The sequence below is a fragment of the Lissotriton helveticus genome, chromosome 9 (assembly GCF_964261635.1).
Source record: "Lissotriton helveticus chromosome 9, aLisHel1.1, whole genome shotgun sequence".
NCBI lineage: Eukaryota > Metazoa > Chordata > Amphibia > Caudata > Salamandridae > Lissotriton > Lissotriton helveticus.
Window position 1 is genome coordinate 66,417,540 of NC_136070.1, and position 21,124 is coordinate 66,438,663.

The 21,124-nt window shown below is 46.9% G+C and overlaps 1 protein-coding gene across 2 annotated transcripts in view; it reads right to left on the reverse strand.

The window, feature by feature from the left end:
- Window positions 1-21,124, reverse strand: part of LOC144780925 (uncharacterized) — a 129,748-nt gene that overhangs the window by 103,687 nt on the left and 4,937 nt on the right. The gene's annotated exons all lie outside the window — the stretch shown is intronic.

The following is a 21,124-nucleotide window of genomic DNA, read 5'->3' on the forward strand; positions in this document are numbered from 1 at the left end:
TGGTTTTCCTTTACTACTCCTCTGAATGTGTTTCATACATCATGGGTACTGTGTTCTGTCTTAGACCCCTAAATGCTGTGTGATACTTAGGTGGTTGTTCTTTTTAGTACAGGTGGTCCTAGGGAGGTCCTGGTCCCCTGCGTGACAGTCTCCTAAGGGGTTAGGGTTGCGTAGGTGGTACTTACCTGTTCCCAGTAGTTACTGGATGTGATCTATAACTGTTACTTTGTGTTACAGTGAAGTTTCTATACTTTTATTCTAATTACTGACAAGTATTTCTATATCTGCAAAGTGTTGATTCAGACAGTGGCCCATGTGGCCCTGTCTTGTAAATAATCCCCTGTGAATATTGCCGTGCCAGTTGGCACAATGTACATGTGTAATTTCTATCTGATATTTTTTTTTTATTTTTTTTTTAAAAACCTTTATTGTGAAAAGTAGGAGATACATGCGTAAGCCTACAACCATCGTGGCCGGCCACAAAGACAGTCAATAAAAACAGGATAACCGTAGATGAATCTACACTCAGGATAGTACAAAATACACCAGACGTGATTGCGGGGTGCGCTACACAGGATATGAGGGTTTCATTTTAAATTTAGAAGAAGAGAGGGGGCTGCAACAACAAGGACTACACACCATACATAAGGGGATACAGTAGAAACAAGGGGGAACCACCCCATTTACCATCAGAGATAGGCTATGAGTTCGGCAAGTATAGAATTTGAGCAGTCGCAGCGGTAAGACTGGACAACAAGCAGTTTTACAGAATCAACATTTCTGGGTGTAAACCCAGAGAGCCCACCCCCAAGAACAGGAAAGAAAAGCTTGTGAAGACACAGAAAAGAAGAAGGTGTGCGACCCAGAGACAGCCAACCCTAGTAAAGAGGAAAGAACCCTCCCAAAGCCGGAAAAGAGCGATAGAGACCATAGAACAAAACAAACTAAAATAACACCCCCCCCCCCCCCGCACCCTCCACCCCGCACCCCTGTAATGGCTATGGCCAAACCCACTAACAGTGTGCCTGTCGCCCCGGAACTGCCCCACAGTAGGGAAAAATATAAAGAGTGGAGGAGGAGAGAGACAGACTCGCTCCCGGGCATTCAGCGCCCCCAGCCGGCAATCAAAACCTAAACGTACAAGGGGTCATCATTGAGCAAAATGTAGACAGACGGGACTATTGCGAGCGGAGCGGAAGCAGTAATAAGCATGGAACAGGATTGGCTAAAAAACAGCACATTCCGCCCCCCATATCAGCAACATCCACTATAACAACCACGTTATGAAAACAGTACCCCATGCAGCATAAACCAAAAACAAAAATAAAAAGCAAAGTTACAGCAGACCCTCGGCCTCTCCTCACATAATCATTATAGTCACACAGGATGGGAACCAAAGCAGCAAAAGTCAGATCAGAGTATACTAGTCGCAAGGGACAAAATCAACCCAGCGCAGCATTAAGGAAGGCAACGTGTCACGTAACCCTCACAGCCCCCAGCCCAAAAGACGAGGACCCGAAGGAGAGTTAGTCATCCCTGTCCAGTCTTACGTATATCACCAGATCCAGCAACATTACCAAACTCCAGCAAGTGCGACGGGCAAGACCCAGCTTGAAAACAGACCTCCCACACATCATGCAACGAGGTAACACAGGAGAACAACATGGCAACGTCCGAAAACGACAGGAGCAGCACCAGGATCTCCGGCAGCAGGTCGCAGGAAAAGGGTCCATAAGTCAAATGCAGTCCAGCGCCGCTGAACTGTCCAGTGCATCCAAGGGCATGATCATGGAATGTTACGAGGCACGGTGGTTCTGATCCTCCAGCTGCAGTAATGGGCGCCATCTTGAAGCTTCTGGGTGCCGAAGACGGCGTCTCGCCATGTGCTGACGGGTCAGCCGATCTCATTCGTTCCACCGCGAGGGCCACCCCGTCCAACTTTCCCCCCAGTAATCGGGCGCCCTGAACCAAGGTGTCACGGAGGGCAGCTATCTGATATGTTTTGACAATACAAAAGTTATTTTAATATAACCTTGTGTGGAGTCTCTTTTGTGGTGTACCTAGTATGTTGTTGCTGTTGTGCGCTGACGCAAATGCTTTACACATCTCCTCCGAGTTTAGCCTAGACTGCTCGTGCCAAGCTACCTAGAGGGTGAGCAGGGGTTATCTTGGCGTGTGACTTCCTTGCCCTGACTGGAATGGTGGTTTCGGCCTGGCTTTGGCGTCAGCCTTAGCCTACCCGAAATAGCCGGGTTCCTACATTGGTGGCAGCGGTGGGATTTGGACGTGTGTTTGCGCAGTGCCATAGCAACAACTGGCTACATTACAAAACTCTGCATTTTTCAGATAGTCACATGTTTGGGATTATTGTTTTTGATTTTGTTTTTCCTCAAGAGTGTCATTTTCAGATGGTGTTCCTGCGCTTTATGTTTAGTGGCAGGTGAGAGAAAATGACAGGGCGGGACGCCAGTAGAGAGGGGAGGTTCCCATAGATTAGGAATCGCTTGCTGGGTCCAGTGTCCAACTCCTATTCCTGTCCCTGTGTGGGTAGATGGAAGAGAGGGAGGGTGGAGGAGAAACTGCTTGCTCAGGAGGGTGGTTATTCCCTGAGTGTAGTGTGTGTGTCTGGGTTCCCCAGTATGGTAGGATCCAGTGGTGGCAGCTTAAATGTGTCCAGTGCGTGAATTCCCATTCCCAGTTCCCAGAGTATGGTGCCTGGTGCTCAGTAAGAGGGTGACAGGTTGAGAGTCAGAGGCAGTGAGGAACTGTCTCACCAGTATGGAGGGGGAGTGTGTGGATGAGTGGTGTCTTGAACTGGAGGAGTTCGTGTGAGTTTTTTTTTTTAAGGAGCTTGCACGTGAGGTGTACCTCTGGTGGTGTGCAGGAGGTCCTGCGGAGGCATTGGACAAGAAGGTGGATGTCTGGCGGTGTGCTAGATGTCTTACAGAGACATTAGGGAAGTAATTCTAAAAGTAGTGGCTTGTGTATCTGATGATCCTGTGTAGGTGAAGAGGTTCATGTGTAGCCCAGCTAGGTCCCATTAGGATGGTAGGGGTGTAGGGGCTCACGTCCTGTGTCAGCGGAGGCGGAGTGAGTGTGGGACGGTGTGTCCCACGTTGGCCCGAAACCCTGTCTCAGGGCCTGGAGGGTTCCCTAAGGGAGCGCCAGGTCAGGGGCCTAGGCTGTACTTATAAGTCATTTGAGGAGGATCTTCCTGTGTCTAGAGGACGGGGAGTGTCTGTAATCAGAACTCCGGCGGTCCTGGTGTTGGTAGTACCGCTCCTAAGTGGAGGGTGCAGAAGTCCTGGTTCGCTGGGCATTTGACCGTCTAGAGTGCTTGACCATTTTTTGGGGCCTCTGGAGGTCATTCCCCGAGGAGGGGGGAGGCCAGGTTCAGGTTCAGCCTGACCTGGAGGGAAGGGCACCTGTAGTCAGTGTCCTGACCGGTTATTGGCTTCCAGGGGTACCGCTCCGGTGGGAGGAAAGTGTGTTGCTGATACGCCGCTGCGTGTGCTCTGTCCAGCCTGGAACATACTGAGAATCACCCTGTGATAGGGAGTACTGGAGGAGAGTGTGTCGCTGCTACGCCGCTGGCGTGTGCTCTGTCTAGCCTGAGACATACTGGGCCTGTAATCATGGAACTGGAAGGGGGTGCAGAAGGACGGTGTACTTCTGACCCCAGTGCAACTTGAGGGTTTAAATCCTAGGTTGGGAGATTAGGAAGCTTCCGGGTCAAGAGGAATCTCTACCCAAGTAGATCAGCTGAAGAGACTGAGGGGGCTGCCCTTGCTGTGTGTTCTGGGACCCACCTGCAGTTTGTTGTTTCCACTAAGGTAGAGGAAAGGGGGCTTTGCTGTGTGCTGTGTCCCCCCCCCACCTGCTTGAAGAGGGACTTTGCTGTGTGCTTTGTACCTCAGAAGTGAAATAGTTTCCAGGTAGGTCCTGATCTGGTATGAGAGTTGTGTTCTGGTGAGTGCTTCCCTGTGAGGGTTATTCCTTCATCGTGGCTAGAAGCAAGGGTCCCTACTTGGTCTAAGGTACTTACCTCTGCCAACTAGAGACCCCCAGTTCTAACATTGGTAGAATAGAGGTAGGGTGGGGCATTCTTGCCGTGACCTCTGGTCAACCTGAGGGTGTGGTCCCAAGGTTGTAGGATCAGTGGTAGTGTAGCTACACTGAGATAGAGAGTGGAGATTTGCTGTTGTGTGCCAGGGGCTTCTGCCCCCACTCTGTGGATTGGTTAGGACCTGTGATCTTTGGATGGCCTAGGGCCTGGTCCTGGCTGTGGATGACTAGTGTGTACCAGTGGGGTATCCTAGTTGTGTCAGAGAGCTTTTGTTGAGGGAAATCCCTGTGGGTTCAGAGTGGCGAAAAACTGGAAGGTGGCCCTGCCCTGCAGGCCCGTTTCCGTGGTTTTGTCGCCCAAAGCATTGAAGACCATCAGTGTAGTGATTGGTCTACCCTGCGTTTTGGCTGGAAGGGGGATGTGTTGGACCCGGTCCTTAGGGCAGGTTCACCCCGTGACTTTTTGCTTTTTCCTAGCCTGTTTTTGGAACCTGGATTGGTGATTTTAGGCCTCTGCGCACTTTTTCACTGTGGTACAGTGTAAAGTGTGTGTGCTCTCTGTGTATGGATGGTGAGTGACCTGCCCTCCCATAGGAATGAATGGGGAATATGTATGACCATGGTAGATTCCTGATGCATGGGGAGTGCAGGGTCGAGTTTTATGTGTGAACTCGTGGTAAGGAATGCTGCAGAATGGTATATGCGGCATGGCTGTGTCTAGTCCAGAAGCGCCACTTTTAGAAGTTGGCATAATTGTGTAGTGAGTCTGCTGGCACGTGATTGGCTGATGTGCCTGGGCCTGCTGGTAGATGGACTGTCTGGTGAGTAGGACGGGGTCTGCAGGGCCCTGGAGGAGGGGGGGTCTGAGTCAGCCATAGATGAAAGGCCCCCATCTGCTGTCACGGATGGGAGGGAAGAGCTCTGGGGGTGCCAGGCTGTGCCTGTCAGCCCACCCTGCTGCCTCTCCCTCCGGATGGCCCCCTGTCACCTCTGACCTGAGGCTGACAGGAGAGGGAAACCAGATACACCCAGGGCTTAGGGCTCCCTCACACAAAGACTTCAAAAGACTTCAAAGCCTTTTCTGTGTATAAGAAGGGGCTGTGTTCCCTTCCAAGTTGTTCTTGTCTTGTTCTGTTGCTGACGGGAATCTACCCGGGGCGGGCGCTGCCCAGCCCCTGGAGGCTGATGGACTGCTGGGGGACTCTTCCTGACTGTCCCCTTGCCTGCTGCATTGCTTGGAAGACTTTGCTGGTCAATCGCGTTTAGGAGCGCTTTGCCTATTTTTCTAGAGCTTTGGAGCGCTTTATTGCCCCAAGCGCTGGAGAGCGCTTTATTTGTCTTCACAGCGCTACTTGGCCCCAAGCGCTTAATAGCGCTTCAACTTTTATGGGGGCTGGTTGTATCGAGGGTGCCACCCCTCGGATCGTGGTTCCCCGCCTGCCTGCCTAAAGAGGAGGGCCGCTGCGCTGCCAGCAGCGACCCGGAAGTGGTCGGCCGGCCGGCCAATCTCAGCGCGGCCGGCCAGAAGTCCCACCCCCCCCGCAGTCGGCGGGGAGAGGACGAAGAAGGCGAGGGAGATGGCGGCGGTGGACGGGGCTCCTCTCGGCTGAGGGAGCCCTAGAGAAACGTGGCGGCCAGCTGACAGGGCTCCCGTGTGCCGAGGGAGCCCTGCCGAGAGAGAGAGGTCCGGCGCGGGAGCAGCGAGGCTCCCATGTGACCGGAGCTGCCGCGCGGAGGAAGGCGTGCCGAGGAATGGCTGCTGGGGCTCCCGTGTGATGAGGGAGCCCCGAGTGAGCAGAGCGGAGGGGGCGCGAGGCACATGGTCGGTGTCTGCCCCTACCGCAGCCGGCGAGAGTGAGCCGCCGCCCAGCAGAGAAGCCGCCGCCCGGAGGAGCCCGCCCAAGAAAGCCCGGTGAGTCGGAAGGGCTGGGGAGGGCTCCGTGCAGCTGCTGTTGGTGCCGGAGAGTGGCACCTGGGCGGGAGTGGAGGTAGGGCGGCCCCAGCTGACAGTGGGCCGCCCCCAGGTTTCAACGGAGCCTGAGGCTCCAACGCCCATATTTTATTTTGAGAGCCCCAGGAGGCGCAGGGGGCATGTCGGAATTCTGAGCCCCCCGAGTGGGACACCGACGGAGTGGGTGACTTCCCAACGAGCCCTGATAGGCTCCAACGCAGGCCATATTTGGTCAAGGAGTCTAGATGGCTCCTGGGACACCTCGGGGCATACTGTCGATGCCCGTCCCCTCCTGGGCTTGTGTAGTGCTGGTGCCAGTGAAAGCACCACGGTTGTTTAAGAGCCCCAGAAGGCTCCCGCGTTCGGCGCAGTGTGGTGGCAGAGCCTGGGTGGCTCCAACGTTGCGCAGTGTCATGCCAGAGCCTGTGTGGCTCCAACGTGGGCGTAGGTGTTTGTAGAGCCTGTGTGGCTCCAGCGTGGGCGCAGTTTGCGCCTGAGGGTCAGTAAGGACCCTGTCACAGTATGAAGCTCCCAGCTGCCCAGCAATTAGTGGGCAGCTGCACCGTTTAGGTTTTGTGCGCTTCACAGGTGCCCAGCAAGTAGTGGGCCCCTGCATCGTTTAGGCCCTGACATTGAGACTCAGGGCATTCTAGCCCCAACAAGGCCAGTTGGCCTAGGGACTGCCACAGGTGGTGGCTTGTGTAGGTTTTGCGCAATTGTATGGTTCTTGTACCTCTGAATGTGATTTCTTGCATCATGTCTTATTCCTGCACCTCTGAATGTTTTTAGACATCATGTGACTATTGTGCTACTGTATTATTCTGGTACCTCTGAATGTATTTTATTGCATCATGTGCTTTATTCTTAACACCGCTGAATGTGTAGGTTTATGCATTATGTGTTTTTCTTTACTACTCCTCTGAATGTATATTTATGCATCATGGGTAATGTGTTCTTTCTTAGACCCCTAAATGCTGTGTGATACTTAGGTGGTTTTCCTTTACTACTCCTCTGAATGTGTTTCATACATCATGGGTACTGTGTTCTGTCTTAGACCCCTAAATGCTGTGTGATACTTAGGTGGTTGTTCTTTTTAGTACAGGTGGTCCTAGGGAGGTCCTGGTCCCCTGCGTGACAGTCTCCTAAGGGGTTAGGGTTGCGTAGGTGGTACTTACCTGTTCCCAGTAGTTACTGGATGTGATCTATAACTGTTACTTTGTGTTACAGTGAAGTTTCTATATTTTTATTCTAATTACTGACAAGTATTTCTATATCTGCAAAGTGTTGATTCAGACAGTGGCCCATGTGGCCCTGTCTTGTAAATAATCCCTTGTGAATATTGCCGTGCCAGTTGGCACAATGTACATGTGTAATTTCTATCTGATATGTTTTGACAATACAAAAGTTATTTTAATATAACCTTGTGTGGAGTCTCTTTTGTGGTGTACCTAGTATGTTGTTGCTGTTGTGCGCTGACGCAAATGCTTTACACATCGCCTCCGAGTTTAGCCTAGACTGCTCGTGCCAAGCTACCTAGAGGGTGAGCAGGGGTTATCTTGGCGTGTGACTTCCTTGCCCTGACTGGAATGGTGGTTTCGGCCTGGTTTTGGCGTCAGCCTTAGCCTACCCGAAATAGCCGGGTTCCTACAGTGAGCAAAAAAACAATGGATATAGGCGCAGATCTCTGTACTGGGGTGATGTAGGACATTGTTCGGCATTCTGTCCATCAATAGTTCTTTTTGCTTTGGAAGTAGGTATTTGACTGCATTCAGTGTGCTCAGTTCTATATAGCAGTTTTGTCGATTGCCACAAGAGTCTAAGAACAGCCCTGGGCTGTTTTCGGCCAGAGTCATAGAACTACTACAAACCTTTGATGACCAGACATTGTCCTATGTCCATGATATATATCTGACAGATGATAAACTCATGAAACACTTAGTAACAGTAGATCGCATAATTCTAGGATTGGCTCACATGGGCTCCAAATTCAACTTTAAAAAAATCTAAAATTGCCCACCTCAATGTCCTTTTTTCTGGGATAGGACCTGTCAAGTGGAGGCAAAAGACTTGCGACACCCTTCTGTGAGAATTGTGCAGTGCTGCAACCTCCAACAACGTTGAAAAGACTACAATCCATGTTGGGATTGTTGAATTTTGGCAGAACATACATTCCAGATTACTCAGAACGGGTTAAGCCATTCTACCACTTCATAGGACCAGACTTCACAAGGACACATTGAACACACAAATATTTTACGTTCTGTACAAGCTGAAATGATAGCTTCAAAACAGTTACACTCACATGTAAACAAGATGAACCTGGTGATCCGCGTCATCGCGGGGCATCATGATACACCTACATCACTTTCAATAAAGGAGACAGTACGAATTGCAAATAAATCGCATTTATACACCAATGCTGAAATGCATTTTGCAGACACAGAAAAATCTGAAAGCAGTACAGACTGCTGTGGTGAGAGAGTGAGCCCTGGCTCAGGGTAAACGCAGAATTGTTATGACCTCGGTGCCGACCTTAGAGGCGGTCACCAGAACAAGCGTTTCAAAAGCTACAGCATTATATCCATGATGAATACACAGGGGTGTGGAATTCTCATAGCCCGATGCCCAGGACATATTGTTTGGGGTCATGGACAACACGTTTTCATGTATATTTTGTCCTTGGGACAAGTGGGCCTGCAGCACAAACCCTTTGGCTGCCAGTTTACAGTACCATATTATGGATCAGGGAAGGGCATTGTCAGCAGTTAATGTAGTTTTATGCTCATCTGTGAATAATGTTCAAACTTGTATTGACGGTTCATTAATGCAAAGCCTTTATTATTAGGGTGAGTATTCTAAGAAAAATTTTGTTAGCTCGGACAGCACTACAGACATCAGTTCCAGTATAAACATGTGTACACACATTTTCAAAGTTTAGCGTATGAGGCAATGTATAATGCTCCCAAAATGCTCTCTGATTAGATGCAAATATTTGCAGAAGCTTAAAAGCAAGATGGATGATTCTTTACTTTCAAAATAAAATGTTCCCAAAAAAATGCAACTAGGAAAAAAAACATTTAGCTAAACTATTGTCAAATTTTAGGTGCCATTTCTTTTCAACATCATTTATAAAATGTGTTGCTGCATGCTAGTATTTTCCAAAAATATTCCAAATGGAAAAATCGGTGGAACCAGGTTCAACAAGATTATGGGAAACATAAAAATAAACATGCATTTGCAAAGTTAATGGGTATGAAATTGGTGATCAGCCTTTTGGTTTTGTCAATGTGTGTCTTGTTTTGGCATGGTTTTTGTAAAAGCTTATTGACTTGGTAGCTGCCAGGCTCTCACCATTATGACAAGCATTGGCAAAAAGCAACAAAAAAGTTGCCTCAAAAAGCACACACGGTCACATAAGTTCCTGCACAGAACAAAACTACTTTGTATGTTGATATGCTCCTTGTGAAAGAGCAGAATGCTGCCACTAATAGTGAAACCAACCAATAGATAGACAGACAGAGTGAGAGATAGAGTTTTAATGAACACAAAAGGTCTTGGTTAACACCAGACCAAATTTGGGGCCCAATTATTAAAGAACTCTCAAAAGTGCACTCATGGTATATGTCCTTGCATTAGTGCAGATTTACGGCTTTCATGAATTCACAAAAGTTGGTTAAGAAATCATAGTCCTAGAAAATATTTGTGAACTGCATTTTAGCACGAGCAAACATGCATGTCTAGATTTGCCATTGTGAAAATCTGTTCAGCGTTTGCATGTACACCTACCCTCCAACCACTTTATTCACAACCCTGGAAGAAGTTTGACGTCTACCATTGTCCAGAGTAAATTTCCAACCTTTCTCATTATGGTAAAAGATTAGAGAAGAGCTGGAAAAACCCTTAAAACATGCAAGTCAGTCCCTACTATGATATGAGCACTGGCATAATCCGAGAGACTATACCAGAGCTCTTATATAATGAGATTGCTGCCATAATTTGTCACTACACTACATGGAACAAAAGGGACAAGTGGATTTTGTTACAAGGCAAGCAGATTTAATAAGAAACGTGCCCCATGGACAAGTCGATATTTTATTAAATTCTACACCTCTAGTACAATGGGCTAACTCACTCACCGCAACAGATGGAGATTACAGATTTGATTCTACACTATAAACACAAGCTTATCTGCAGAACAAACAAGAATATCCTCTGCCTAATATAATAATGCCTCTAGATCGCTATGATTACATCATATACACTGCATGTTCTGCCCAGCCTGCCGTAGGGACTCAGCAGCCTGCACAATTGTGAAAGAGTGCATGCATGATGGAGAATTTCATCCTGAGAAAACCTATATGCAGTCACTTAGTGATTGAACAGCTCAGCTGGCACGGGAAGATACGGATTCCGATTCCCAACACTTATATTGTGCGATTCGTATTACTGTTTCCTGTCCGATCATGAATACCTACACTATTGGAGCCATAACGTATTCAGAGATTCAAAGGGTTGCACAATAAAACACAAGTTGCTCTGGGACCAGGTGGCAAATCTGAATAACTGCTTTCCACGGACTCATGTAATACACACATTAAGTCATCAACGTATTGCCGTTGACCTTGCCGGGAATTCCAAGGATGATGAAGCCGCAGAAGCAATAGTTCACACTGCTGCTGTTGCTGCACTTACTTGTTTTAGTACAAGGATAGACAGAAATATCATGGTGGTCGTCAATGCTGCCCGCAACGACACCCACCTGCAAAAAAGTAGGTGGGTAACAGAGTAATACCAAACACTGATCGCAGATTGGGGTTAAAATTAGCTGCACATGAGGGTCTGGCTTCTGCACATGTGGGATGGCTGCTACAATTTCATTACTGCAGCAGTGCTATTGGTGGCCAATGCCCTTGTCCTTAAATGCAACATCTACCAGCAGATGAAGGGGGTCCAAAGTAGCGCATCCACCACAGACACCTCTACTGATTTCAAACAAGACTCTGGGTTGTGTCTATCTGGACCATTGCAGCCCTTTGTCATCTGAAGGTGATTACATGTACATCTTCATTACAGTGGATTCCTGCTCTCGATTCCAGTGTGTGTGTGGCCACAGCGGTCAGCTGACGCCACAAACTGTTATAAGGGATCTGCAAGTCTTTATTGGGACATATGCAGTCGGCACATTACATTGCGGCCAGGGTCCGGTGTTTAGCTCTATGGCTTACAAAGAGGCCATGGAACTTTTGGTTATTACCCTGCGTTTCTCATCTCCATACCACCCCGAGGGAAATGTGTTTGTGGAGAGGAAAAACGGGACTTAAAGCAGTCTTTAACAGCGAGGATATTAGACTCAGGTCGCAGTTGGGTCCATCACTTATATGGGATCCATAGGGCACTCAATAACCTGCCTAGAAAATCCCTGGGTGGTTGGACTCCCTATGAAATCCTGTTTGGGGTAAATATGTGGGTCTCAGATCTCGACAATATCAGCATAGTGGCGGTGTAAACTCTCTTTGATATCAATGAACATTTGGCTCTTTTACAGGAACAAAAAGGACTTCTGGGACGAACAAAGCATTGCCCTAGTAAAACGCACCGCCATTGGATAAGTGAAGGTACTACCGGCAAGGCCTGTTTGGATCCCGAAGATTGGGGACCTGGTCAGGGAAAAAATTATGGACAAGAAAGAATTTTGGCCAGCCTACAGAGTGCCTGTCCTGGTTGTTGAAGGAACCAGAACAGTACTTCTTCCGCCCCTTGTAGGTCACAGAGACAAAAGATGAGTCTCCTTTGATCTGATCAAACCACACTATGTGGCCGATTCTCAAAAGTAAGCCACCTGGGCTCCTAAGTAGCTACCTACCACCTCTCGCTACCATAAAGGAAGTTCAGATGGAAGCTTTAATAACAAAGTATCCTCTCTCCAACGAGAGAAAACAATCAACAATCACATAAGTCTTCTACCGGTTGCTACAGCTACAACTGTATAGACCCTGTGACAGCGGCCCCCGTTACAGACCCCTAATACCGAAACACAGATTTCAATTTGGAATCCTGACAAGAACACGGTCTACGTTAATGTGCCACAGACAGAGTCTGCTACCAGTTCTAGCAAACCTGCTGAGCTGCCATAAATAGATCGGACAGCATCTGGCTACTTCGACATTGATGACTTCTCATCGGATTCATCTGAACCACCACCGCCTCTTCGTTTCAGGCTGAAAGTGCTTGTCTTCCATCTTTGGCTGAAAAGGACATATTTTGTTTCTCCATGGATACATCTTTGGATTACAATTGTGCTACTTTACCTGATCTTTTGGATTGGTTTTGTGACAGACTTTTTTCTACTTCTGAATGGACATCATCTCCCAGAATGCTCTGCAGTACAACTGGTGAACCTTGTTTTCAAACCACTTTCGTCATCACACCGAACACAAAGAGACTTTTACCTGGTGAACATTAAAGCTGTTCCAGTTCCCAATGGGATTGTTTGGGATAGGGTATCGTATGATGTGTATGGCCCCACTGAGCTTTTACAAATTTCATACCTGTTCAAAATATCTTTGAATGATGTCATTACCCCAGTACTGTTTCTGATGATGGGAACATTAATGCTAATTATATGAAGGTGCAGCCATCTATGACACAATGTTTTGTTTTAAACATTAGGTTCATCATTTTCTACATAAAGCTAGTGTTCCTTGTTTTCAATTACACGCAATGAGAACATTGCCCTACACCACCACGGGGTAGTTCAAAAACAGTTGCGCAGAATTGTGCTTATTTTTCTGGGTATGATACATTTGACCCGGCCTCGTATTACTATAGGCTTGCACCATCACCTGCAAAGAAAAATATGCTGATAGACACCAAACTGATATATTCTGCTTCTTTTCTTTCCCAGCTCTCTGTACAAGGTTTCGACTTTAGGAGGGACACCATAGATGTAAAGCCTATCTGGGGGACAAAAGACTGGCAGGTTCGGGGAACTGAGGCTTTGTTTAGAGCATGCCTGAGACGACACCAAATGGGTTTCCTGAACAAAACTGTGTAACAAACAACATGTCTTGGATTAGCCAAGATGAAAGATTTGAACACACCACAAATTCAAAAGTTTTTAAAACTGACAACAGTTTACACAACACAGTGAGGATACATTAGACCCAATGCTACGGAATGGTACATACAATTCATCTGACCCAAATTGGAAGGGATGGTTGGTTTGGCCATTAGACACAAGTGGATTTCAGGCACGATTCCAAGATAACATTCAGGGTTTTAGAACAAATAGACCGAACATGCAGTACGTACAGTCTGAACCCTCAGGAGTGGTGACAACATACAGTGTTGGGAAGCTGTGCCTTGATTGGCTCAAAAACTCAACACTGTCTCAGGTGAAACAACATTTGCCCCTTTTATCAGATGATCTGGAACTCAGCAACTTTTTATTAGGTCCTCGAAAACCACTTCAAACACGCTTCTCATATGCCATATTTAACGAAATATGGAAAGTCTGTCAGCAGCAGGCAGCTGAAAGATTGCACTAAATTGATAGGGCTAATTAAGAACAAGCTCTTGCAGTGGTTGACAACGGTATGACCACCTTATCTGTTACAATATACTCTTTGGGAAACATAGTTTCATCAGCAATAGACATTGTTCAATCAGACATGGCTGCATTACAACATGGTACAAAAGGGGGTGGTGATGGACGGAGCATCTGAACCAATCAAACACTCACACCCAGTCAAAAGATCTGGGTTTAATCCATCACCGTTCTTTAGCCCACTCTGCCACCCCAGTTCAATCATGGCTATATGCAAATCAGTCTGACCCTGTGCCTCATGGGAACAGTCCAGCCCGAACTGCCAAGCCATGCCTTCCCTGGACCGGAAACAAGCTTCCGAGGACCGGTTTCTGGCATTACAGCCGTCTTCAGCCCAGCTTGCTTGAATCCAGTGGCAAAGTGAGCAAGGGACTCACGTCTGAGCATACCCTGCCACACTTATGACGGCCAAAAGCGGTACAAAAGGGGGGGGTGATGGACGGAGCATCTGAACCAATCAAACACTCACACCCAGTCAAAAGATCTGGGTTTATTCCATCACCGTTCTTTAGCCCACTCTGCAACCCCAGTTCAGACATGGCTATATGCAAATCAGTCTGACCCTGTGCCTCATGCGAACAGTCCAGCCCGAACTGCCAAGCCATGCCTTCCCTGGACCGGAAACAAGCTTCTGAGGACCGGTTTCTGGCATTACAGCCGTCTTCAGCCCGGCTTGCTTGAATCCAGTGGCAAAGTGAGCAAGGGACTCACGTCTGAGCATACCCTGCCACACTTATGGCGGCCAAAAGCGGTACAAAGCTTGTTTCCGGTCCAGGGAAGGCATGGCTTGGCAGTTCGGGCTGGACTGTTCCCATGAGGCACAGGGTCAGACTGATGTGCATATAGCCATGTCTGAACTGGGGTGGCAGAGTGGGCTAAAGAACGGTGATGGATTAAACCCAGATCTTTTGACTGGGTGTGAGTGTTTGATTGGTTCAGATGCTCCGTCCATCACCACCCCCTTTTGTACTGCATTACAACATGGGCAGTCACAGCTTTGGTTTATTATGCTACTCAGCTGGACATTACAAAAACACTACGTTCTGGATATGTGCAATGGCAACATATCAACATCACAAGTCTGTTTTCTCCATACCCTCTGACAGAACAACGGATATTTATGGCAACAATGCAAAATACAGTATGTTACACGTAGAAAAGCTAGAGAAGTTATCTTTCATTGGTGGCGAAATAGCATCCGCGGATTGGATAATCCATGGATATATTACACAATTTTGATATTTAATTTTCAGTACAGTCTACAACATCACCAAGTAGGCAGGTATGAAGCGTTAGGAGAAGGGTTTATACACAAGTATTTGGAGTTTCCTTTCAAATTTCTCTGTCGAAATAATTGAAACTGAAGTGTTTCTGAGCGGTTCAGACTGCAAGAATACTTTAAGTGGGTCCTTAGTTTGCAAGAACGTTTCACTGCATGGGGTCTATAATGCTTCTGTGCCAACTGATCTTACGAACTAAAAGGTTCCTCAGCTGCCATGAGACGTCCAGCTTTCAGATTGCTCTCTACATGGAGTTACCTGATGCTGAACAGTCAAGGTTGCTGAGGAATAAAGCTAGGGGTTGCCTATCTGGTAATGGTTTCTTCCATTGTCACTTGTACACAAGTTGAATTTCCTCCTGCACATACAGTTAGGGAGGCGATGCTTTGGGCTTCAATAAATCTTACCAACGCGCAATTTGATGCTAAAGATGGGGCCTTAATTTCTGAAAAGGAGACATTTGATTTTCAGGCTGCAAGGTCTTATTCAGAGAAACAGGCGCTATTCTGCACTAACTTCCCATGACTTTTTGGAGAGCTTGTGCATCGTATTTTTAACATGTCTGGAAGGAAAGGAATAGCGCATTTTCCCAAAAGTTTAGGCTCAGGGTTGGTTAACACCTTCCCGACATTTTTCGGAGTCATTCCATCTTTTATACGCTCTGTGCTCTGAAGCATCTTTGAAGGTCTTCGACTGGTCCTGTACCTGATTGTCGAGATAGTTATTTTAATTTTAAGCTGCACAATGGATGTTTTATTTTAAGATCAAATGGAGCTGGCACTACCTTGTGTGCTACTAGGCAGTGAGCGCAGGGTGCATTGCTTTGGCGCACCCTTGCTTCGAGAACTGAGTGAGCATCAGTTCTTATAGTTCCGGCCTGTATGGCTTCGCTGTGAGCAGCACGTGTGCCGCTGTCTGCTGTGCACTTTTGAGTGTGCTTTGGATTTATGCCTAAGGTCGCAACTGGTTGAGGCTTCGGACATAAACAGACCCCTTAAAAGCCCATCTGTATAGCTGTCCACTGCGTTTCCATTTCTCCTGGCCACATTCTACGAGCCTTCCTGGGACGCTTCTGCTCCTGGTGGATTGGATCTTGGCTCTGGATTGGAAGAACCCCAAATGGCTGTGATCACTTCCTAAGTGACTGCTGTGGAGGGGAACACATGTGCTCTATAAACCTGTTCTAAGGTATGCCTTTGGGATCATTGGCTGCGAATGCTGGGCACAGAAATGTTTTGTCTACCATTCCGAACATAAATATTCGGCCATTCTGTTTGGTGGGGACTTTTAATGTGCTCCTGTTTTTTACATCCTAAATTGCCTTTTAAATTGACTTGTATTACTCTTTTATAATTTTTAAAAGACTGCTTTGTGATTCTATATCGCATGATTGCCTCTATATAGTTTTTAGCACAAACTTAAACGAGAATTTTAGGATTCATTTTTACATTTACATATGCTGCTGCCTTTTTTTAGCCATAGCTTTCTGTTTATTTGGATAATTTATTAGTCGACTTATGTTCGCAGAGTGGGTGTCATGTGTCCCGGTTAGGCCTAGAAGAAATCACTGCCATTTTTACATGCACAGTTTCCTAAGTTGCTTTCTCCTTTGACACACATTTGCATCTATGACTATTTGCTTACAAAATCAACTTCTCAAGAACACTACTGTGTTACCTTGAACATTGTGCACAAGGTCTATACATACATTGTGCGCAAATGTAATTGCTTGTTTTTGTCCATAAGGTAACATAGCCCAAGGTAAGGATTGCAGTCATTTGCAAGGTCACTACATGCTGAAGATTCAGCCCAGCTGCTTGCTCACCTCTCTAAGAGGGATCTCCAGCTCACGACTACGACGGGGACTTACATTCTTTCCCTTCGGGTAACAGTGATTGGATCATCCAGTACGAGGACTCTTGGCAGAATACACACACCCTAGACACTTAAGTTAGGAGATGCATAGTAGGAGTACGATGGATTTCTATATTGTTTTATATGCTTGCATATAAACATTGAGCACAATCGTGGAACTGTTCATTCTGTTCATTGTCCTAATACTTCTAATAACTTTCATTTGCTTCTGTCTATTGATCATTGCAGCCCATATATTTTACACAAGAATCATGTTGGGTTAATAAATATTGATTACGATTGTAGGAAGCTGAATGAAATGAAATTAGCATTTATAAAGCACATGCTCACCCTTGGGCATCCCAGCGCTAGCGGCAACAGCTTATCAATTAGGCGATCATCAAGGGAAAAGATGGGTTTTTACTTTCTTTCGAAAGGTTAGATGGTCAGCCTCTAAACGTATATGCAGGGGCAAAAGGTTCCAAAGCTTTGCCACATTATACGAGAAGAGTCGGCCCCCACTTCAAGCTCTTCTAATTTTCGGGATTATGAGCAATCGCCTATTTTCAGATCTCAACGCTCTCTTTGGGTGGTAGGGCTGGATGAGGGAACGCATCAAGAAAGAACCTTTGCCAGTAAGTGCTTTTTGAGCAATGCATAAAGCCTTAAACTGAACTCGTTCTTTGATGGGGAGCCAATGGAGGGAGGCAAGAGCAGGTTTGGCTGACATACGCCTGGGAGTATTCAACAACAGGCGAGCAGCACAATTCTGCACAGTCTGCAGTCTTCTAAACGTGGAAAGTGGTGCTCCAAGATATAAGGCATTGGAGTAATCTAACCGTGAGAGAATTAATGCCTGGACCAGCAGCCTATTAGCACCGAAAGGGAGTAGAGAGAAGATCTTTCTGATCAGCCTCAACATTCCATAGCAGCTAGCCGCAACCTTTCGAGCTTGTTCCTTAAGATCTAGGTTACGGTCCAGCCACACACCAAGGCTCTTAATCTTAATCAGAGATCTGGGCCAGAGATGGCCTATATTCAGAGGGGCTGAATTGCCCAGTAGCATAAGCTCTGTCTTAGCCCCATTAAGCTTTAGATATGATTCATCCATCCACTTGGAGATGGCACCAAGACATGGAGCTAAGCCTGGCGAGTAACTATCTTGATGATTGATAGAAACCACCAGCTGGGTATCGTCAGCGTAAGTTATTATTTGTACCTCAAATGGCAATACTATTTCAGCCGACGGGCTCAAATAGATATTAAATAAAGTGGGGCTTAGGGAAGACCCCTGAGGAACCCCACAATTTAATGGCCGCAAATTTGACATAATGTCATCTTCCAAGACTGCGAAAGATCTGTCTTTGAGAAAAGACTGCAGCCATTTTAATACAGTTCTGCCACTCCCACATTTCTAAGTCGTTGAATCAATAGTTGGTGGTTCACAGTATCAAAGGCTGCACTAAGATCTAAAAGAACGAGAACAGCGCAGCCACCACCATCAAGAATTCTTTTGGCTTCCTCCATAACACTAATGAGAGCAGTTTCAGTGCCCTGCTGTGCTCTGAATCCTGTCTGGGTAGGGTGGAAACAGTTATTATTTTCCAGAAACGTGGAACGGATAGAGTTCACATATCTCTCGACTATTTTACTTACTCCAGGTAACAGGGATATAGGGCGGTAGTTTGCCAACTCCTCAGGATCCAAATTGGGTTTCTTTAACTGAGCTTTAACCATCGCTTGCTTCTAGGCAGAAGGGACAATTCCTGTCCTCAATGAGGCATTGATTAAATCCAGTATCACTGGGGATACCGAGATATTAACTTCTTTTAATATGGAGGGGGGCAGGGTCTAAAGGGGGACCAGATTTTAAACGAGCCAGGATCCACTGAAAGGAGGTCATGTTCAAAGGGGGAAATTCTTCCAGTGAACATAGTTGGATTGGAGTAGCGATGTCAAGGCTGAGATCCATTTGAGGGACTACATCCTGTGAAAAAAACCTGTAAATCAATTGTATTTTATTTAAAAAGAAGGCTGCTAACTGGTTACATCGGAGTTGAGTATCCTCCGAAGTAATACGGGGGTGTAAAAAGTAGCAAGAGCTTCTGCAATGCTAAAAATTTCCCGAGGGGAATTTGCTGAAGAAGTAACTTTATCTTGGTAATAAATAATTTGAGCACTCTTTATTTCGGCTTTTTTAAAGTTTAATTGCAGCTCTATATTCGTTTTTCTTGGAGACCAAATAGCCCTTTCTCCAACTCCTTTCCAATCTCTTACAAGATTGTATGAGCTCCCGAAGCTTCGGGGAATACCAGGCATTTTTATTGGTTCCTACATTTTTATGCATAAGTGTTTTTGGAAGGACGGAATTGAGAGATGACTCACGCCAGTTGTTAAAGTTGTTGTTGGCTATGACAGGGTCAGAGTCCAACTTGGGCACACTGTCTTCAAGGACAGCCACCCAAGATATCAAAGGAAGTTTGGACCAGGATCGAGTACATTTTCTTAGCTTTATGGCTGGCAAATGATATCTTGTTTGGGCCACGAGAAAGTGATAAGCAAGTGGTCCGTCCAGAGTATAGGAACCGGGTCACCAACCTGAAGATTATGAATATTAGAAAATATAGGGTCCAATAGATGGCCTTTGGAGTGGGTGGCCCCACTCACTTTTTGGTTCAGTTGGAATGTCCCCAGTCCATCAGCCAGGTCTGATGTGGATGAAGGGAGAGTCAAAATGGAGATTGAGGTCTCCCAGTAATGTAAAATTGGAAAGAGGGCCAGCCAAATTAGAAACTATGTCCGGAAGATCCTGACCAAAAAGGCCTAACGGACCAGGTGGGCGATAAATTAAAATCCCTGAAAAGGTACTTACAGGGGAGACATTGATTGTAAAAAACATGCTTTCACACTCAGGTAAAAGATTATAGACAACGCGTGTTAGAACTGGGGGTCTCTAGTTGGCAGGGGTAGGTACCACTGTCCAAATAGGGACCCTTGCTTCTAGTCAGGGTAAGGAGAAAACCCTCTGAGATAACCCCTGCTTACCCTCTAGGTAGCTTGGCACGAGCAGTCTAGGCTAACCAGAGGCAATGTGTAAAGTATTTGTACCAACACTCAGAGTAACACAGTGAAAACACCACAAACTGACTCCACAACAGTTTAGAAAAATAAAGGTATTTAATCTAAACTACACAAGACCAAAACAACACAAATCCAACATACACAGTTCAAGAATATGGTTTCAAAAGAGTTCTTAAGGTTTGCGATAAAATAATCCACAGTTGCGTGAAAAGTTCACAGTTGCGTCACGTTCGCTCACAGTACCTTTTGGTTGCGACAAAGTTCCAAAAGCAGAAGCTGGTGCGGTGGAAAACAAGCGGTGCGTTGCTCCTGAGACCCTGGGAGGCGTTTGCGACAGCCCCGCTGCAGCAACGGGCGTATTGCGACGAATCCGGTCTGTAAGGGGAGGAAGGCCACTTGTATGAATTCCGGTGCGGAGGTTCCGTAGGAAGTTTGTTCTCGCAAAGGCACGATGCGACGATCTTTTGAGTTGCGACGATCTCCGGGGCGACGATGCGCGACCAGCGGTGATCTTCTCTCTCTCGCAGCTCCTTGACGCGATGGTTTCTGCGACGACACTCGCAGCGACGTGATGCGGTCGGCAAGCAAGCGGTGCAGCGATCTCACCCAGCGATGACAGGCTCTGCGACGTCACTCGCAGCGATGTTAGACTTTCCCGCGCCGGTCTGGTGCGTCCCGCAAACGAAGGATGCGACGGCTCTGGCAGCGGCAACAGGCGCTGCGACGATCTCGGCCTTCGTAGCGGCGGGAATTTCCTCGCACTGTCAGGGATGCGCTCCTCAGCGAGCGATGCGATAACTTTTCAATTGCAAAAGTCTCTCAAGCTTAGTTTCAAGCTTCCCAGCACAGGTACAACTTCCAGAGGCCCCACAACTGGATGAAGCACTCTAGGAAGGACAGAACTCTCTCAGCAGAGTTCAGGGAAGCTGGGGGTGAAGTCCTTTTGTTCCTGGGACTTCAGAACAGGGAGCCAACTCTTTTCAGGCCCTTGGAGATTCCTTCAAGACAGGGGACACAGCAAAGTCCTTCCCCTCTCCTTGGCAGCAAAGCAACAGGCCAGTCCAGCAGAGCAACAGCAGGACAGTCTTCCTTCTTCAGATTCAGCTTTCTCCTTGGCAGAGGTTCCTTCTTGATTCCAGGACGATCTAATTTTCTGTTGTCAGGGGTCCTGTACTTATACCCCTAAAAGTCTTTGTTCTCTTTGTGCAAGTGGGCCCTGAGTCCGGTCTGAACCAGTTCTGGGTGTTGCTTGAGCACTTTGTTTGCCTGGCTTCTTCTTTCCTTTCA